Source organism: Bos javanicus, chromosome 23 (assembly GCF_032452875.1).
Source record: "Bos javanicus breed banteng chromosome 23, ARS-OSU_banteng_1.0, whole genome shotgun sequence".
NCBI classification, from domain to species: Eukaryota; Metazoa; Chordata; class Mammalia; order Artiodactyla; family Bovidae; genus Bos; species Bos javanicus.
The window spans coordinates 21,093,278-21,112,568 of record NC_083890.1 but is presented as its reverse complement, the minus strand read 5'-3'; the positions used below and the strand labels follow the sequence as shown (position 1 = coordinate 21,112,568).

At 38.9% G+C, this 19,291-nt stretch overlaps 1 protein-coding gene across 2 annotated transcripts in view; it reads left to right on the top strand.

Moving 5' to 3' along the window:
* PTCHD4 (patched domain containing 4) overlaps window positions 1-19,291 on the top strand; it is a 208,059-nt gene that overhangs the window by 8,088 nt on the left and 180,680 nt on the right. The window lies entirely within an intron of this gene.

The window sequence follows — 19,291 nt, the reverse complement described above, 5'->3', positions numbered from 1 at the left end:
CAGAGAATTATCAAGCAGCTAGTCCACACAGAAAGGCTCACCCTTATCCTCTGTGGTTGGGCCCGTCACCTGGTTGAGCTTAAACCCTATTACTGTCGGTCAATATTTTCCAAAAACGTTGAAATTAAATCTAACCGTATCTTTAAGAAAAAAAATCAGCAGCGATTTTCTCAAGCCTCTTTGCGATTAGTTTACAACAGTAGCAGCATTAAGCCCTCGTTAGCCTAATCATGTTAATATTATATGGGAACACAAGGTATAGGAACTATACATAGGCACAAGGGTATTTGGGGAAAGTGAAACACAAAATTAGAGTGGAGTAGATTTTTGAAGTGGCTTTGCAATCCATGCCTTTCTCAGACAGGATTATTATGGCAAAGCCATTCATTGAAATCAAGGCTCATTCTCTGTAATTCAGGGAAATTCAGGGCCTCTGAAAGGTACCTGATGAGCAGCACTTAAAATGAATGAGTCTGTTTAGTTACAGGCTTTGCGTTGGAACAGCCGATGTTTTCCCTTCAGAAATCCCCTTCTACAAGAAGAGGCTTCATCTGGGCCACGCTTACTTCCCTCTGCTGTCTCAAAGGCTAAAGGCAGAGGATGACTTGGCTTCTGGAAAACAGAAACCTGTTTAAAGGGTTCTTACAGCTTCAGGAGGGTCTTAAAGCAGTTCCAGGTGTTCAGGGTAGATGGAGGCTTGCCTGGACATTGAGCACTCGGTACATTGTCACTGTGGATCATAATCAGCCTCAAAGTTCTCTCTGCCCTTTGAACATTCAGGTCTGTTCTCTCACCTCACCTCCGCCTATGTGGAGGAAGAGAATGTTCAGTTCTGATTGTCACCGTGGATCATACTAAAGTAGGTGAGGTGCACCTTAGACTCAAAGCCATTCAACTATAGGTATACCTATGGCTGATTCATACTGCGGTTTGACAGAAAACACAAAAATTCTGTAAAGCAGTTATCCTTCAGTAAAAAAAATTTAAATAAAGCCATTCAACTAATGTAACAGATTGTGTCTGCTCTGTGCCACGCCCTGTGTTGGGTGCTGGAGACTTGAGTAAAGAACAAAAAGAGATGTGATGCATGACCCTCCAGGAGCTTGAGTCTAATACAAAAGACAAAAATCAGATAAATGTATCATTACAGATTATCACAGAGGAAAATTGCCTGGTGCTGTGAGAGGGAAAATTTCATGGACAGAGGAGCTTGGCGGGCTACAGTCCACGGGGTCACCAAGGACTAAGGACACACACCAACAGTGAAAGGAGGATGCCAAGTCGTGGGCTCTTGCTCAACTTTCTTGAGCAAGGAACTGTGAGCTGATGTCGAGGTTAGATGGTGAAGCATCTAGTACCTTAGGTACATTGAATGAAAGCCACTGTGGGTGGAAGTAAAACGCTGTCATGGTGGAGGTGCTAAGGGCTGTGTTGAAAATTTCTTAAGAGTTGCTGTCACACAGTTTAGATCAAGATCTGTGAAGCTTGATAGTCCAGTTTACATCTTTACTCTGTCCCATTAGCTCTATGACTTTGTTCAGATGTTTTAACTTCTCTGTAACTCAGTTCTATCATCATAACCCCGACTTCTTATCATTCAGTTGGCTAATTAAAGAAGGGCTTCTCAAATTCTGATTGTCATCTGGAGATCTTGACAAAAATGTGGATTCTGATTTAACAAGTCTGGGATGGAGTGAAATTCTACATTTCTAGCAAGCTGAGGCCTCTGGTCCTTGGACCACACTGAGCAAGAAGAGTATAAAGCACTTAGAACAGTACCTTATTCGTTGCAAATTCTTAACAAACACTCTCAGCTTAGCTCTTCGAGCACTGATATTCTGCCCTTATTCAGAATTGGTTAATTGATTTTTCTTGTGAACTCTTTTTTTTAATTTATCTTTTATTGAAGTATAGCTGAATTGCAATGTGTTATTTACTACTGTACAGCAAAGTGACTCAGTAATAATATATATATTCTCTTTCATATTTTTTTCCATTATGCTCTATCACAGGATATTAAATATAGTTTCCCATGCTATACAATAGAACCTTGTTTATCCATTCTGTATATAGCATTTTGCATGTGCTAATCCCAAACTCCCATTCCAACCTTCTCCCACTTCCCTCCCCCTTGACAAGCACCAGTCCATTCTCTATAGTGATCTCTTGATTAGATGAATATTTTTTTGTTTCAGTCCTCAAAACTGAAGTTGTTTCTATCCTATTATAGTCATTGCTATTTCCTTAGTAAGTAGAGAATGACAGGCATAGATTCCTCTGATTTTTGCTCCAAAGAACTTGAGCTGCCTTCATTCTGAATGTGACATGTCTTTGCTAAGGACAGTAATGAACAAATAAGGAAACTGAGACCTTGGTTTCAGTGTCCATTGGGTCTGGAAATATCTCAGAAGTTGTATATTCTTGTCACTTTCAGCACAGCTAGCCTTGACCCCTTTATCCCCTCTGGGTTTCTGTGACATTCGGTTCTCCTCTTACATCTCTGATGTCTCTTTGCTTCTTACTGGCTGACTCCCCTTGCTATTTCCACAGTTATAATTATTCCCATGGAACAGTCTTTTTCCTGGTGTGTTCTCAATATTCTCATTCAAGCCAAACATTAGTTCTCTTCCACGTCTATAACTCCTTGAATGGCATCTCTATTCTGTCGTTTACTCGGGCTCAGTCACTATGATGAACTCTTCCCTTCCCTAGACTCCCACCCAGCAGAGACATAAACAGTAGGAGCTGATTCATTCTAGGCCAAGATGGCCCTTAGATCAGTAGTATCCTGATCACCTGAAAGCTTGTTAGAAATGTGCATTCTTGGACCAGATCTGCTGAAACTGAGGATTGGGTCCCACAAGCCCTCTAGGTGCTTCTGATTCCTGCTGAAATATGAGAACTTCTCTTGTGCAGAAGAGATGTTCAGTCTTGGCTGAATGTAGGCATCATGAGGGGAGCTTTAATGATGCTGATGTGTGGATCTCATCTCCAGAGGTTCTCAGTAAAGAGGTGACATGGACACTGAAATTTTTTAAATCTCCTCTGTTGATTATAATGGATTAGCAAGGTTGAAGACTAAGTTCTCCTTTTCAAATTTATTTTCCTTTTCTTTCTCACTGTCTCTCCCTTGGGTTTTCATTAACTTGTACCTGTTTTATCTAGGTAATAATCTAGTCTCTATCACATGATTTCTCTCACCTGGAACCTAACCTGTGTAATAGGGTTATACATCTCTTGATATATTTTCCTCTAACCAAATCCTGCAAGAGTTTCTCATTGCCTAGAGAAGAAATGGCAAACTCCTGACCGTAGCCATTGAGAACTTTGCTTAGCCAGGCCTCTAACTTTACTTGAAGTTTCAGGTTGCAGTACATCTTATGCAGCAACCAAACCAAAGAAAACCCACCCTGAATTTTCCTGTTTTCTTACCTTCATTCATAATGTTCCTTTTGCTTGGAATTTCTTTCACATTGTCAAATTCACATCTCTTAAAAGTTGCTTTTTCCGTGGAACTTCTCCAAAGTGCCTCCAAAGGTAGAAACCACTTTTATACACTTTAAGAGGTACTTTGATGGCAATTTCCTTAATCACACTCTAACTTGTATTGTAGACTTCTAAGAAGTCTTTGTTAAACTGTATGTGCCTGATGTAGAGCTGGTAGCTTTCACTACATACATTGATTTGCCTACGTGGAGCCAGCTGGTATGTGGGGAAGTTGCAAGGAAACAGGAAAAAAAGCCCATCCCAGCCAGCCTTCCCTTCTATCAGTTCAGTTCAGTTGCTCATTCATATCCGACTCTTTACGACCCCATGGACTGCAGCACGCCAGGCCGCCCTGTCTATTGAATCTTGCTCAAACTCATGTCCATCGAGTTATCCAACCATCTCATCCTCTGTCATCCCCTTCCCCTTCTATACTGCTGCTACTGCTAAGTCACTTCAGTCATGTCCGACTCTGTGCGACCCCATAGATGGCAGCCCAGCAAGGCTCCCCGTCCCTGGGATTCTCCAGGCAAGAACACTGGAGTGGGTTGCCATTTCCATCTCCAATGCATGAAAGTGGAAAGTGAAAAGTGAAAGTGAAGTCGCTCAGTCGTGTCTGACTCTAGTGACCCCATGGACTGCAGCCTACCAGGCTCCTCCGTCCAGTCCATGGGATTTTTCAGGCAGAAGTGCTGGAGTGGGGTGCCATTGCCTTCTATGGCTGTGCCTAAACCTTAAAGAGAGATAGCTACTGGTAACGTCATTGAGAATTGCCTCTCTGAGTAGTCCTGAGATGCATGAGCCACAAGCAAGATTGTTTGGGGCTTAGGAAACAAGGGGCCACAAGAATAGGGAGAGTCTTTCTCCACTTGTACATGGTACACGTGTGACTTCAGCTCAGGAGAGCCTGCAGGGAGGCAGCTTGAGCACCTGGAAGGGTTACCAGATTTAGCAAATAAAAATACAGAACATCCAGTTAAATTTGAATTTGGGATAAACAAAAATTTACATTTTTAGTATAAGTATGTTCTAAATATTGCATTCTTCACTTATCTGAAATTCAGATTTAACTAGGCGTCCTGTATTTTATCTGGCAGCGTAGCACAGTGGGAACTCACAGAGTCACATCTGAAGACCCATGCACAGACTTCAGAATGCCAGGGGACTAGCCCTGGTTCTAATGCACAGGAGTCACCATCAGCCAGGGGGCCAGAGAGCAGAGCGTGAAAGCCAATTTGGGAAATAATAAAGATATTAGGGGCTTCCCAGGTGGTGCTAGTGGTAAAGAATCTGCCTGCCCGTGCTGGAGGTGTAAGAGACGAAGGCTCGGTGCCTGAGTTGGGAAGATCCCGTGGAGAAGGGCATTGCAATCTTCTCCAGTATTCTTGCCTAGAGAATCCTATGGGCAGAGAGACCCGATAGGCTACAGTGCATGGGGTGGCACAGAACTGGACACGACTGAAGCGACTTAGCACAGCACAAAGATATTCTAAAGACTCCCAGAATGGGTCAAAGTTTTCAGGGGCCAGAGTTTCTGTCTTATTCAAGTAGGGATGCAAGCAGATGAAATTTAAGTTCCTTTTCATATGACTTCATATGTGTATTCTGTCCTGAGGAAACATAACTTACACTGGTCGTTTTAATAGTTCCAAGTCTTCATTTGCTAATGAAATGAAAACTGAATGGATAAATGAAAGAAACCCATTCAAAACTGCACTAAATAAATATTCCATTTAGAAGACGTCTTTTGTTTTATATTTTATCTATGAGAAGATGAAAATATTTATACATAAATGGAACTATAATTAAAGAAACTAAGTTATAAGATAAATAAGTCTTGGGGATACAGTGTGCAGCACAGTGACTATAGTTAACAATGCTGTATTGTATATTTGAAGGTTACTAAAAGAGGGATGTTAACTAATGCAATATTCAAACATATCAAATCATTATATTGTATACTTAAAACTAATACAGTGTGATATGTCACTTCCATCTCAATTTTTAAAAATTTAAAAAAGAAAAAAGAAAACTGCCCACATTTGCCAGAACCATATCTATATTGAAAACATTAATTTATGATACATAAAATAATTTCGGTCCACAGAATAGTTTCAGAAGACTTTTGTTTGCTTCTTTTTTAAAAGGGTCCCTCAATTACTCAATTTTGAGAATCATTCGATTGGAGAGAGGGATATTTATTTAGCTACCCATGCTAAATGTAGGACTGAGAGTATCATAAGCAGAAATTCAACTTTCTTAGTGGCTTAGATGGTAAAGAATCTTCCTGCGATGCTTGAGACCCAGGTTCGATTCCTGGATCAGGAAGATCCCCTGGAGAAGGGAATGGCTACTCACTCCAGTTTTCTTGCTTGGAGAATCCCGTGGACAGAGGAGCCTGGCAGCCCACGGTCCACGGGGTCGCCAAGAGTCAGACGTGACTGAGAGACTACCACTTTCACACTTCCTAAGCAGAAATACTGAAGGTCATAAAATGTAAAGAGATTTTATCGTTTCTATTCATGTGATGGTAAAGAGTGAAACTGATTTCTTAAAACTAAGGGAATTGGTTAAAAAAGTGAAGAGCAGAAGTCCTATGTCAGAAAGGAAGGGAGGGAGGAAGAAAGAAAATAGATGATGCAGCAGGTTAGTGAAAATTTGTTCAGTGAGAATATTAGCAAGCCAAAGCTAAACCCCTAGACAGGATCGGTTACCCTTTCTGTATATGAAATGTGGCTTTAAAATCAAAGATGAAGCATGCTCTTAAACGTCTGTGCACCAGCACTAAGCATATGGGCTACTTAGAACCCTTCTTATTTTTCTTTTAAGATTATCAAGCTTGTTTTAATAACCAGATATGTTTTTATTGGGCTGTTGTTATCCTCTCTTGTGACATATGTTCCACTCAGAAAAATAAGTCTTTAAAAAAGGATCATTTGAACAAAACTGCTAAAATTACTCTCAAAAACAATTTAAAAATAGGTAATGAGTCCCCCATCCCTGCACTGATAAACTTTCTGTTTGTAATTTATCTGCAAGTCATCTTTTATTTATAAAGCAAGAAATCACCATTCTGTTGTATATTTTAATCAACATTTTTTTTGGTAAACTTATATAATTACATATGTATAGTGAAAGTGAAGTCTGTCAGTCATGTCCGACTCTTTGTGACCCCATGGACTGTAGCCTACCAGGCTCCTCCATCCATGGGATTTTCCAGGCAAGAATATTGGAGTGGATTGCCATTTCCTTCTCCATATACATATGTATATATATGTATATGTATATATGTACATATATTCTTTTTTTTTTTTCATTTCACATTTCTTGCTTAGAAAGAAATGGGAAGGATTTTCCTGGTGATGCAGAGGCTCCGGTTCGACACCCTGGTCGGGAAACTAAGACCCCATATGCCTCCTGACCAAAAGGCCAAAACATAAATCAGAAGCAATATTGTAAAAGAAAGGGACAAAAAGTCTAGCATGTCATTTCTCCCTTCCCAGGATCCAGGTCTTCTTGCACAATGCAGTTTGGGGGATGATTTCTCTAGAACAGACTCCTGGGTGGGCAAGGCAGAGCCTGAACAACAGAGCATGAGGTTAGGGTCAGTGGGGCCCCAGTAAGTGCCCCTGGAGACAAACACCCTGCTTGGCTCCCTGGGGGGCGTGAGGAGCTCAGTGGCTGCACTAGCTTAATGACCCCTCTTTGTAGATCAAGCATGCCTCTCTAAGGGAATAGCACACAAAACTGGTACTCGATGCTTGACTTTATTATCATTACATTCTTTTCAACCATTGTGCCCTTGGGGATTATTTTTAAGGACTTAGATCCTTTCTAGGCTATGAAACTTAAGACATCTTTTATCAACTAATCACATCAGCATGTCTCTTGCTAAACAATGTTCACTTACATTTTTAGTTAATTTATCTCAAAATGTTGTTTATAAACTGATGTTATCCTACTCATCTTCTTGACAGAAAAAATATTTTGGTAGTTGGTAACTAAATTGACATAAGATTTTTACTTCCCTTTTTGCCCTCAGCTCTGCATCCTTAAGTTATTGATGCTGTTAAAGTTATAAGCATTGACAGTGTGACCCATTTAGCTTAAAACAGCAATTTTTTTTTAAAATTGAGATGGGTCATAGTTTTTAATGGATTGAGATGGGGGAGGCTCTAATTGATTGAGCCCCCCCTTTGAAATTATTAAATAATGATGAAGAGGGTAGTAAAAAGGAAATAGATCTATGTGTGAATCTAATTCTATCATTTATTACTGTATGACCTTAGATGTGTTATTTAGTGTTTTTGTCCCAGTTTTTCTATGTAAAAAAGTATTATTAATATTTTTTACATGACACTAAAAGTATTTTTAGTATCTACTCTCCATATTTTGAAATTTTCAGACACTTAGTGATTTCTTAATAAATTGTAACTTTTTAATCTAAATCAACATCATAAAAACACCAAGTGAAAACTCGCTCACAATCCTATTGACCAATTTTATAAACAATTGATTTCCAGTCTTTGACTGTGAAGTACATAGATGCTATATAGAGTTCATGTCTTTCTTGAGACTGTTAAATTTTTCCATAAAAATTTACATAATATTTTTTTGTAGCTCAAAAACCTGGCAAGTGATTGTAGCATAATTTACTTAATTGTTCATTTACTGTTATCTTGAGAGTAGATTAGGACTGTTTTTGGATTTCCACATTCCTTAGCAGACAAAAGGAAGAAAGCAAAATATTCTGGCTTGTCAACAGAAGCTGGAGAAAAAGAACATTTTCTTACGTGATTTAAAATGTAGCTTTCATAAGTATATGCACTTATGCAAGCACGATACAAATTTAGGTCAACAAGTTCCAGGGGAGCAGGTGTCCCAAGAAAAACCTTGGATAGAAATTAGAAGGACCTGATTTATTTATAGACCAACTACAAAATGCTGTAAATTGCTTTGTTAAGGACCACATCCAAGAGTAAGCTTATAAGAGTACCATGTGGCTTGTCCTATTACAAAGTGATTTTTAGTGCTTTTCATTTGGTATAGCTCAATGATTCTCAAAAGGAACATTTCAGGAACTTTCCTATTAAATGATGTCTGGGTCCCTTCCTCAGACCAACTGAATCAGAATCTCTGGAGAAGGGGCCTGAGAATTGGTGTTTTCTTAAGCTCTTTGTATGATTCTAGTGGATAACCAGGTTGAGAAACACTGAGAGACCTTAGACCAGAAAAAGATCCCCCTGTCCTACTCACCTCCTTTACAGATTCATAGGATGAAAAGATAAGGGAATGATACCGCTTCCTTTGACCCTCCACTTCAAGTCTTAATCTGGGTCTCAAAAAAGAGAGCATTTGCCTTGACACAATCAATCACAGTACCATTTCCTTGGCACGTAAGCTGCCTCCACAAGAGCTCTGTAGCTAAAGTAAACAACTTCATTCTGTCTTGTAATTCCCTAATCCGGTATTGATTGGCCAGAAATATGATGTCTTAATCATTTTGCTCTGCTCCAAAGATGTCCAGGATTGCCAATCATTGGGAAAATATATCCCTTGACACTTTAGAAGGCATCCTTTCTTAATATACTTCTTCCAGGAGATTAATAAGAAAACCTGCAAATATTTATTATTATGGTGATAGAGCCAAAGGAAATGAATCTTGATAGCTCAAATAAGTCTATTTCAAGTATAGGCTTTCAATTCTTACGAAGCTGTTATTAGCTCCTTGATTTCCATTGTGTGTGTGTGTGTTTTAGTCGCTCAGTCGCATCCGACTATTTGTGTCCCCATGGATGTAGCCCATTAGGATGACCTAAATTCCTTCATATCCTGAGACAGTGTTTGCTACTTTGTAACCAGTTAATTAATACTATTCATTGTTAGCCTATTCTTGTAATAAGCATGTAGTAGGAAGGTAATGGCACCCACTCCAGTCCTCTTGCCTGGAAAATCCCATGGATGGAGGAGCCTCGTAGGCTGCAGTCCATGGGGTCACTAAGAGTCAGACACGACTGAGCAACTTCACTTTCACTTTTCACTTTCATGCATTGGAGAAGGAAATGGCAACCCACTGCAGTGTTCTTGCCTGGAGAATCTCAGGGACAGGGGAGCCTGGTGGGCTGCCGTCTATGGGGTCGCACAGAGTCAGACACGACAGAAGTGACTTAGCAGCAGCAGCAGGAAATAAAGAAATATGTATTGAATAAATGAAGGATCAAGTGAATTAACTATTTGGCTTTTTAATTGTGCCATATTAAGCTTTAAAGAGCTTCCCAGGTGGCGCTAGTAGTAAAGAAACTACATGTAGGAGATCAGAGATGCAGGTTTGATCCCTGGGTCAGGAAGATCCTCTAGAGGAGGGCCCGGCAACCAACTCCAGTACTCTTGCTTGGAGAATCCCATGGATTGAGGGACCCAGCAGGCTCCAGTCCATGGGGTGGCAAATAGACACAACTGAAGTGACTGAGCATGCTCAAGCTTGGAGAGTATCATATTAAAGAATTTCAAAATACTCCCAGTCTTAACTTAGTTGAAATTTACTTAATCTTCAACCAAATCCCACACCTTCTATCTTTTCATCTGTGAAAATACTATTATCCTTTTCTAGATGAATGAGTTCTGGGAAGGCTAACTCTAGTTTTAGCAAGCCTGAGACTTCTAACTCCTTCATAAACGGATCTTGGCGCCCCCAGATCAGTGTGGCAAGTCCATTCATATAAAACAATATTAACACGATGTCTAATTACAGAAAAAGTATGTTCATTAAAGTGCAATGAATATTTAAAGTAGTTCAAACTACAGAGGAGCCATAAAAATCTAAGTGCCCTTCCTGGGTCAGTAGAAAGCTTTCCATTGGCATCCCAGTGGGTTCACAAATCTTATACTCCCTCTCTTATTATTTTTAAATGGCAATTATAAATCACCTGGTACAGTGAGGTGAAAGGATGTTTTCTACATCAATATGAATGATGTGGGTATGCAACACTGGCCACCAGTAACTGGAAATTGTACATTGCAAAAGGAAAGCCAAACATTTGGTGTCCCACGGTCACTTTCTATTAAATATTTTATTTTATTCATTTATTAAATATTTTATCTTAATATCTGTAAAAGTATTTTACAGAGTTGAATCCATACTTATATTTTGCAGAAACATATATAATAAAATAAGGAATTGACCTTTCTCTTATTTACTGTTCTAGAATAAAGTATTTTTTTAATTTTTCTTACTTTTTCACAAATAGTTACTGTGACATGCCTTAAGGGAGTTTGACCTAATCCTTGTTTTGTGTGCACATATTTTTACAAGTCTTCATTGAAAGATATCTGGGAAGGTTATCTAACCTACATGTTTCAGAAAGCCCTGTTATATATAAATTGCTTCAATAAACTACTCACTATCTCTTCAGAAGAAAATTACTCCTCATATCTATTTAAAACAGGTATTTCTATTTGTTCTTCCTTCAGTAAAAAAGAAAACTGGTCTTTGCTAGCATTTTTTAATCATCCTATGACCTTGGAAATGACCAGTACTTTCTCTTGGGCTTCTGTTTAACTGAATACTCTCTTATGCATAGACCTCATTTGCTACTACACAGCCTTTTTGTTTTTAGCAAACTTTTAAGTTTTGGGAAATTGATGTATCCTGAGTTTTGAACACCAATGTTGTGTTCAAAAGATATACAAATTATCTTCCCTGATCCAAACAATCTCTCCGTATTTGTCTTACCCCAGTGAATAGCTTTTCTCAATAGAAATGTATGCTATGCTTATACTGTTTCAGACACTGGGCTAGGTGTTGGAGTTATAGAGAAAAGTTACAGACCCTCTTTCCTAGAAACCTACAGACTAGTGAGGAAGAGGGCCAAGTGGGAAAGTAGCAGTAGAGCATGGTAACTTGAATCTTAAAGGTTAGTTCAAAATGATTCAGAGCACAGAAAAGTCCAGAACTGGTGTTGCATTAGATTCAGAATCCTCCAGGGCTCTATAATAAAAACAAATACTCTTTCCTAGTGGGAGAGGTCTTTCAGGAATGCTTATTTCAATTGGTAATAAATGTTTTATTTTTTGAAATGTATTCATTAAAACTAAGGTCAGGGGAGAGCTGCTTTCTGTCAGCAGGGAAATGTTTTGCTGTGATCGGTTACTCTGAAGGTTATGAAGTCAGCATAAAATCCCAATAATGCGGTAGACTTAAAAAGTGAATACAAAGCAGAAAAATTTTATGGGTACAGACCAAGAAATATCAAAATGAAAAACATGAGGGTTATTCACCATCCACAAGATCTGGCCAGAAGATTGTGGGATACTGGAACTTTCCATGATCCCCCCAAGTCCTCCTATCCTCAGGTCTTTCTTCCCAAGTGATAGTAACTGGTAAGGTAATTGTGCGATTATTTAACCAGCAAAAATAAAGGATCTATGCAAGTACAAGAAGGTTGTTTCACGATTTATTAAAGATGCCTTGTACTTACATAGATGCATCATTTTGCTGGCTAAATAATCCCACAGTTACCTTAACAAAATCGTAAAACCACTGATAAAACATTGAGCATTTTTAATAAGGGCAAAGAATAGGTTAATTCTTACTTTGGGGCCGGAGGGATAATGTCTGATTTAATAAACATCTCTGACTTAATGCCTGCTTGGATGGTAAATCAGCAATTTTGTTTCCACTAAACAAATGAGTTAAATCTCTCTGGAACAGGATGGGTAAATAAAATCAACAAAATGTATCTCACGTCTTTGCTGATCGAAAGGATGTTAGATGTATGCTTCGGAGAGTTAATGTTTATATTCAAATTCTAGGACTTTAAGTCTCTGTGTTGAGAAACATAAAATGAAAATGTGCCTTCTTTTTTCATAAGATTTTTTGTACTAACAAAGTGAAGTGGGGCATTAAAAAATCACCCAGTGAATTCAATCTTTATGGATAGAAAATCGAGACATAATTGTCTAACTGTCCTAAAGCCACACTTATTTTGCTCTACTTATCTTAGTAATTACTACTTCTCTGAGATTTTGTTGTTGTTTGTTGAATTCACACATAGTACGACTGAAAGTTGGCAACTCTCTTTCTTTGAGTTTTTTGGAGGCAAGTATAGACCATGGCGTTCGTGATGAAGGTCCATGGGAGCAGTTCTAACATACAATGTGAAAGAGCCAGGACTCTGTTATGTGGAGCTGCTACCTTTCCAGATAACAGGCAGGAATTCATTTGGTTCTCACCAGCAGTCGAGTGAGGTGCTACCTTATATTATTTTTTATCTCTTCACAAGGAAGAAACTGAGGCACAGATGGTTAAGTAACTTGTCAAAATTTATTCAGACGACAAGAAGCCTGCATCCTTGTTGCAGTGCCAGCCACTCTTACTCCTATAACCGCTGACCACATGGTTGACCACTGATCATATAGGTCTCTCAATCTCTAGTTTGGCTGCACATAATATTTCTAAAGTTATTCCTGAAAGTTTTCATGGGAAACTCAAGATTAAAAGTGGAAAAGGACTCACAATTCATCCTCACCCAAAACTAATAAAAGTATATTCCCCATAGCATTTCTTTTCCAAAGCAATTTAGGCAGTTTTATTAAGTTCAATTTATGTGCACCTCACTTAATTGATCGAATTTCTGTCACTTTCTTGGAATAGCTCTCTAAAGTCCTAATAAACCTAATATCATGACATTTTTCTGTTATAAAACTCTCTCTCTTTATTATGGCGATTCATTATTCCTTTTTCTATTAACAACTTAAATTGACCCTAAATAATTCTTCTTTTTCTAATAAGTCATGCTGATTCCCAGTGTTTTAAAAGACCAGAAATCAAAGCCCACATCCCAGTTTTGTGGAATAGGAACCATTGTAAATAGAAACATATTTGATGTAATTTTTAAATGACCTCTTCCTGTCCCAAATTTAGACTGGAGGAAACTGGCGGCTAAAGTTCTTCTAAATTTTATTTAGTAACCACTATGCTGAGGGTACCCATAATATTTGAAGACATGACAAATAAACATTGACAGAGTTCTTACTATGCGCAAAGTCAGAGTTGACTGTGTTTCTGAAGCAGTCTTCTGTTCCTACTAGCAGGGAATTTACAACTTCATTAACATGTCACATGTATACATTGAGTATAAGGCAGTAAGTGCCCAGTGAGAACGCAGACACTGCTTGCTATAGAAAGGAATTCGGAAGAGTGATCACCTTTATCTTTTCCTAAGCTTTAAGGATAAAGTAGGATTTGAGCTAGTTCCAAAAGCAAAAGTTAGAGACAGCTGAAGAAGTATAGGGATAACACTTGAGACAAAAGAAGAGCAAGTCTGTAGAGTGTGCCCACTGGGTGGTAAGTCAGCATTTTTTTTTTTTTTTGCATTAAACAAATGAGAATTATTTTCTTTCCTCAAACTGGCCCTGGTACACTAATTAGACTTATAGAAAGCCCTTTTGAAACAGTGAATTATAGGACTCCCTGAGTATCCCAAATTTATGAGAACTGAAAAACTGTAAGATTTCTAGGTACTCTTGACATTGAGTGTGATAATTCTTAGTTGTGCGGCAGTTCTGTACATCACAGGCTTCTCTGGTGACCCAGATGTTAAAAAAAAAAATCTGCCTGCAATGCAGGAGACTTGGGTTTGATCCATGAGTCGGGAAGATCCCCTGGAGAAGGAAAAGGCAACCCACTGCAGTATTCTTGCCTGGGAAATCCCATGGATAGAGGAGCCTAGCGGTCTTCAGGCCATGGGGTTGCAAAGAGTTGAACACGACAGAGCCACTAACCCTTTTTTCATTTTCTGTGTATCATATGGTGTTTAGGGGCATCCCTGCTCTTTATTCTGTAGACTGTGGTAGTATTGGCTTTCTCTCCCAAGTTGCGACAAACAAAAACAGTGTCTCCAGATAGTAAGCACCCAAAGGGTGCAAAATTGCTCCCCACTGAGAACCAGTACTCTAATTCTTTGAACATGGAAGGAAAGAGTCCTCTTAGAATTCTTCCCACCTTCTGTAACACAGACCATCAGGAAAATAGTCTTTATTTAACCTGAAGCCCTCATATTGCATGTTGTAAATCCTCTTCTTCAGTAGCCTGGGAGCATGTGCCTTGCATGTCAGGGGTGCTCAGCCCACTTGGCAGGGCGTCAGGCTTTTATCTCCAGAGAATGTCTAGGATGCCTAGTGAAATCCACGAAGACATGCTCGCCAATATCTCCTCTCAGAGGAGGAGAAGCTCTTCAGGCTTGTTCGCTTGTCAAAATTGTAGTCCATTTTAGATTAGAAACCTATTTCAATTGTAAATTCCATTGGTGGGAAAAGCTCAGCATTTAGGAGCAAACACAGCTGGTGCTTCCTGGATGTTAAATAATTCATCTTCCTCATTTTTGGAGAGTCAGAAACAGCCGTGGTGAGATGCTAAATCCTCAAGGTAATATTGCAAAAGCTAGTCCTTGGCACCAAGGAGGGAAAAGGCCTCCTAAATCACAGAAGCCATCCTCCACGGCTTTAGGGGAAGCCAGAGAGAGGATGCGATTTGCTAACTTGATTTTTCCCCATTTTGGTAACATGGGGAAGATAGGTTTCCCTGGGAGAATTTTATGAGGCTCCGTTAAGCAAAATCAGCCTTTCCACATTTTATACGTTGTCATGCCTGTGTCAGTCACACTTATAGTTCATTTTTCCAGTGAAATACTTTGACCTTTCTAAAATATATTTTCCCCAGAAATCAGAAACTAATAATGGAATGGGGAAGCACTTGCTAGAAAATAGGTGACTTTTGAACAATTGCCTAATGATAACTATTTCTCATTAATGGTTCTATTCTCACAGTTGGCTATTTATTTCAGTCAAAATTGCCCCTAGTACCTGAGCTCATTCTGGGATTTTCATATTATTTCTTTGAAGCTGTGTTAAATCTTCCAAAATGCACAGCTCCTCAAATAGTGTTCCAGAACAGTTCATTAATGCTTTTCAGCTAACTAGTAACCTTGGAACTTTTATTTATGTGCTCTGAAAGAAGTAACATTCTAACCATAATGCTGTTTTTAACGTCTTAATGAGACAATGTTCTTCTTCATATATGACAGGGTCTCCAGGTGTTACTGCACCTGTGTGCTCAATTCAACCAAGATTCTTGACTGTGGGACGCAAATGAGAATTTATCATGCCCCAGGATTGCAGAAGGGCTTCCCTGATGTTTCAGTGGTAAAGAATCCACCTGTAATGCAGGAGAGGTGAGTTCATCCCCTGGTTCGGAAAGATCTCCTGGAGAAGGAAATGGCAACCCATTCCAGTATTCTTGCCGGGGGAGAATCCCATGGACAGAGGAGCCTGATGGACTACAAACAGTCCATAGGGTTGCAAAAGAGTCAGACACAACTTAGCTACTAAACAACAATAGAAAATACAGAAACCTTCATTTTAATCCAGGATGCTTGTGTGGTTGATCCCACGTGATAAAAATATCAAAACTACCAAACTTCCATTTTTTCCGTTGGTTAGGGTCTAAGAGTACATTAGACAAAGGTAATAGAGGAAGTTTGCCTCCAACTGTTGTGATTATCAAGGCAACACAGATTTATACTGATCATTTGGTTCTTTATCCAGGGGCATTTCACAGAGTACATAGCTAGACAAAAAATTGAATTTCCCAACTGGAAATTGGCCAGGTGTGATTCGTAGCAGCTATGTTCTTTTGAAAAAGTCATTGTAGTCATTAAAGCAAGAGAGAGTTCTAGCAAATACAATCGCATTTTGGGTTCATTTATTAAAGTCTTTCTTCGTTGTATAAGAAGCAGAGAGGAAAAAAAGTATCCTGGTGATTGGGCCCTGGGCCAACCAACCCAGTATTCAGGCTCTGACAGTTTGAATCCAGGACATCTCAAATGTTAAGTTTATGGCCGTGATGCCAGGGGACATATAGGAACATCTACTTTTTTCCTTCATGATGTTCTCTTCAGAAGTTAAGAGTGTAACCTGAGCTCCTCTAGCTTCTCAATAACTCAGCTTGCTTTCATATACCCTAGAAAGGAGCATTTATTTCAAATAAGCCTTTGTTTTATTATGTTTCAAAGATATTTTCTGGGGGAAACCTCATTTTATGTGTATTTTATTGCATTTGAAAATTGACAACTTGTATCATAAGTCAGATGTTATATTGCATATTTAAATAAAGACTTTTAAGAAGGCACAATTGAAAAAGCTGTTCTAATATAATATCAGTAAACTTGGAAGCATACAGTGGAAGGAAAATAGAAGTTGCTGAAGAAGTTTAAGGATCCCTAAATATAATAGAGTTAACACAGTTGAAATGCTAGTTTATGACTAATATTAAACGATATGAAAGAATAAGCCTATACATATAATTTATAAACCTATAAATTAAATGTATATTTGCTTAATTGAAATTGAAATCATGGTACTGGAAATAAAACTGACACTTTAAAATCTCCATTCAAAGGAGATTAGATTGTTCACTCAAAACACTTTGTAGGAATGGGCTTTCCCAACAGAACTACTTGCATCTTGAATTCTTTTATTTCTGTAAAGGAACAACTCCAATAGGAAGGAGTGAGAGAAACAGATTTTAACATGGGTTTTGTTGTTCAATTGCTAAGTTGTGTCCAACTCTTTGTGACCCCATGGACTGCAGCACACCAGACTTCCCTGTCCTTCACTATCTCCCGGAGTTTGCTCAAACTCATGTCCATTGAGTTGGTGATGTTATCTAACCATCTCATCCTCTGCCACCCTTTATCAATTAATTAATGACCCAAAAGAATGGTTATGAAACGGCCTTAATAATGAGACGTTTGAAAATTAAACTAGTTCAAGAGATGGCAAGTTTTATTTTCTGATTTTGTCCTCCCAAGTAACTTGTCTTTATTTGTTCCCTTGTACTGTTTAATTTATAAGTGTATTTACTCTCTAATTTTTTGTTTTCTCTGAATGTCTGGTTCAGACCTGAAGAAAGTGTTAGTTGTTCAGCTGTGTGTGACTCTTCGGGACCCCGTGGACTGTAGCCCTCCAGGCTCCTCTGTCCATGGAGTTCTCCAGGCAAGAATAGTGGAGTGGGTTGCCATTGCCTTCTCCAGGGGATCTTCCCAACCCAGGGATTGAAACTAGGTCTCCTGCATTGCAGGCAGATTCTTTACTGTCTGAGCCACTTCCTGACATTCAAACAAATTGTGAAGTAGCCAGGCTTGCTTGGTCACAGCTAAACCAAGACATGACCACTGCTAGAGATACAACGAAGATTTTTATGTAAACATTTCACACTTTGTTTAGAGTTGGTTTAGCTCTCCTTTCATTCAGTGTACATTTGAATGAGATTCTCTTCAGTATCAGAGTTTGTGCTGGACCCTGGAAAAGCAAGAGGACTTAAAAACACAAACCCTGTCCTCCAGGTTGCAGAACTTAGTGGACAAAAGCCGTGTCTGTGGAATCAGACAAATCTAGGATTCCATCCTGATTTTGTGCCACATTTACTAGCAGTGTGATATTGACAACAACAACTGAACTAAAGACATTCTCTTTCTAAACCTTGGCTTCTTCAGTTCAAAATGGGGTAATGATAGGAATGATCCTATAGTCACTGGAAGGACTGAAATAAACACTTTTCAGTATCTATAGCAAAATAAGCAATGAGTAAATGTCAGTGTTTATGCTCTAAATTGAAGCAACACATTTTTAAAATGCAAAACAGCTATACTGGAGAGGTCTCTAGAGGAGGGACACCAAGGGTCTCTTGGCGTCTCAGGTACAAGAAGAATGAAAATGAACCATCCTTTCTGAGTGGAGGTGTGGGTTAGTCACTAAGTTGTGTCTGACTCTTATAATTCCATACACTGTAGCCTGCCAAGCTCCTCTGTCCATGGGCTTCTCCAGGCAGGAATACTGGAGTGAGTTGCCATTTCCTTCTCCAAGGGACCTTCCTGACCAAGGGAGTGAACCCAGGTATCCTGCATTGTAAGCGATTCTTTACTGCTAAACCACCAAGGAAGTGGAGGTACTGGTGGAATAATCAAACCCTGCAATTTTAGAAATATGACAATACAAACATTTTTAAGTGAGTTCAAGGAATTATTCTGTTCCTCATCTCTGCTGAGTTAAAGAAAATAGAATTAAACCATAATAAAATATTCTAGAGATTGTTAGTAAAATTTATCACCCCCCAAAATGTATTTTTAGAAATACGATGTGAGGCTGTCTTCCCTGGATGATTTGGGTGCGGTGCTGACTGAAGCCAGAGGGGTGGAATCTCTAGGATCTTCCTCTTCTCCTATGATTGATGCAGGAATGACACGCAGGGTTGACAACGTGTAATAAACCATCCTGGCAGAGATGGAAGAGCTGTGGTAAAAGGTCAGAGAAAGAAGCAGCAGTTATATTTTTAATAAGGAATGGAACAGATTCTGTAATGTGTGGAATTGCATAGTCTTTTGAAGGTTTGATATGGAAATATCAACATATAAATTCTGTTTGCAAATGTTGTTTAACATTGCAGCCTCCAAATCTTATGGTGCTGTTGCATAAAAGCCCAATGGCGTTTCAGTTCGTAAGATGCTGTTTGACAAGATTTTGAGGACGGTGTCATTTGGAATGCGTGTCAAAAGTATTTGTTAATTTAAACCTAAACATTTCTCTGTGCCTTCATTTTCAAAATGCATGTCACTCATTTCAGCAAAAAAGAGATTCTAAGCACAACAAACCACGGGGATAAATAAAACTGAAACATACAGATATCTGTTTTGCATGCTCTAAAGTTTGTTCCAGGTGTCAGCATGCTTTTCTGTAAAATTCCAGAAAA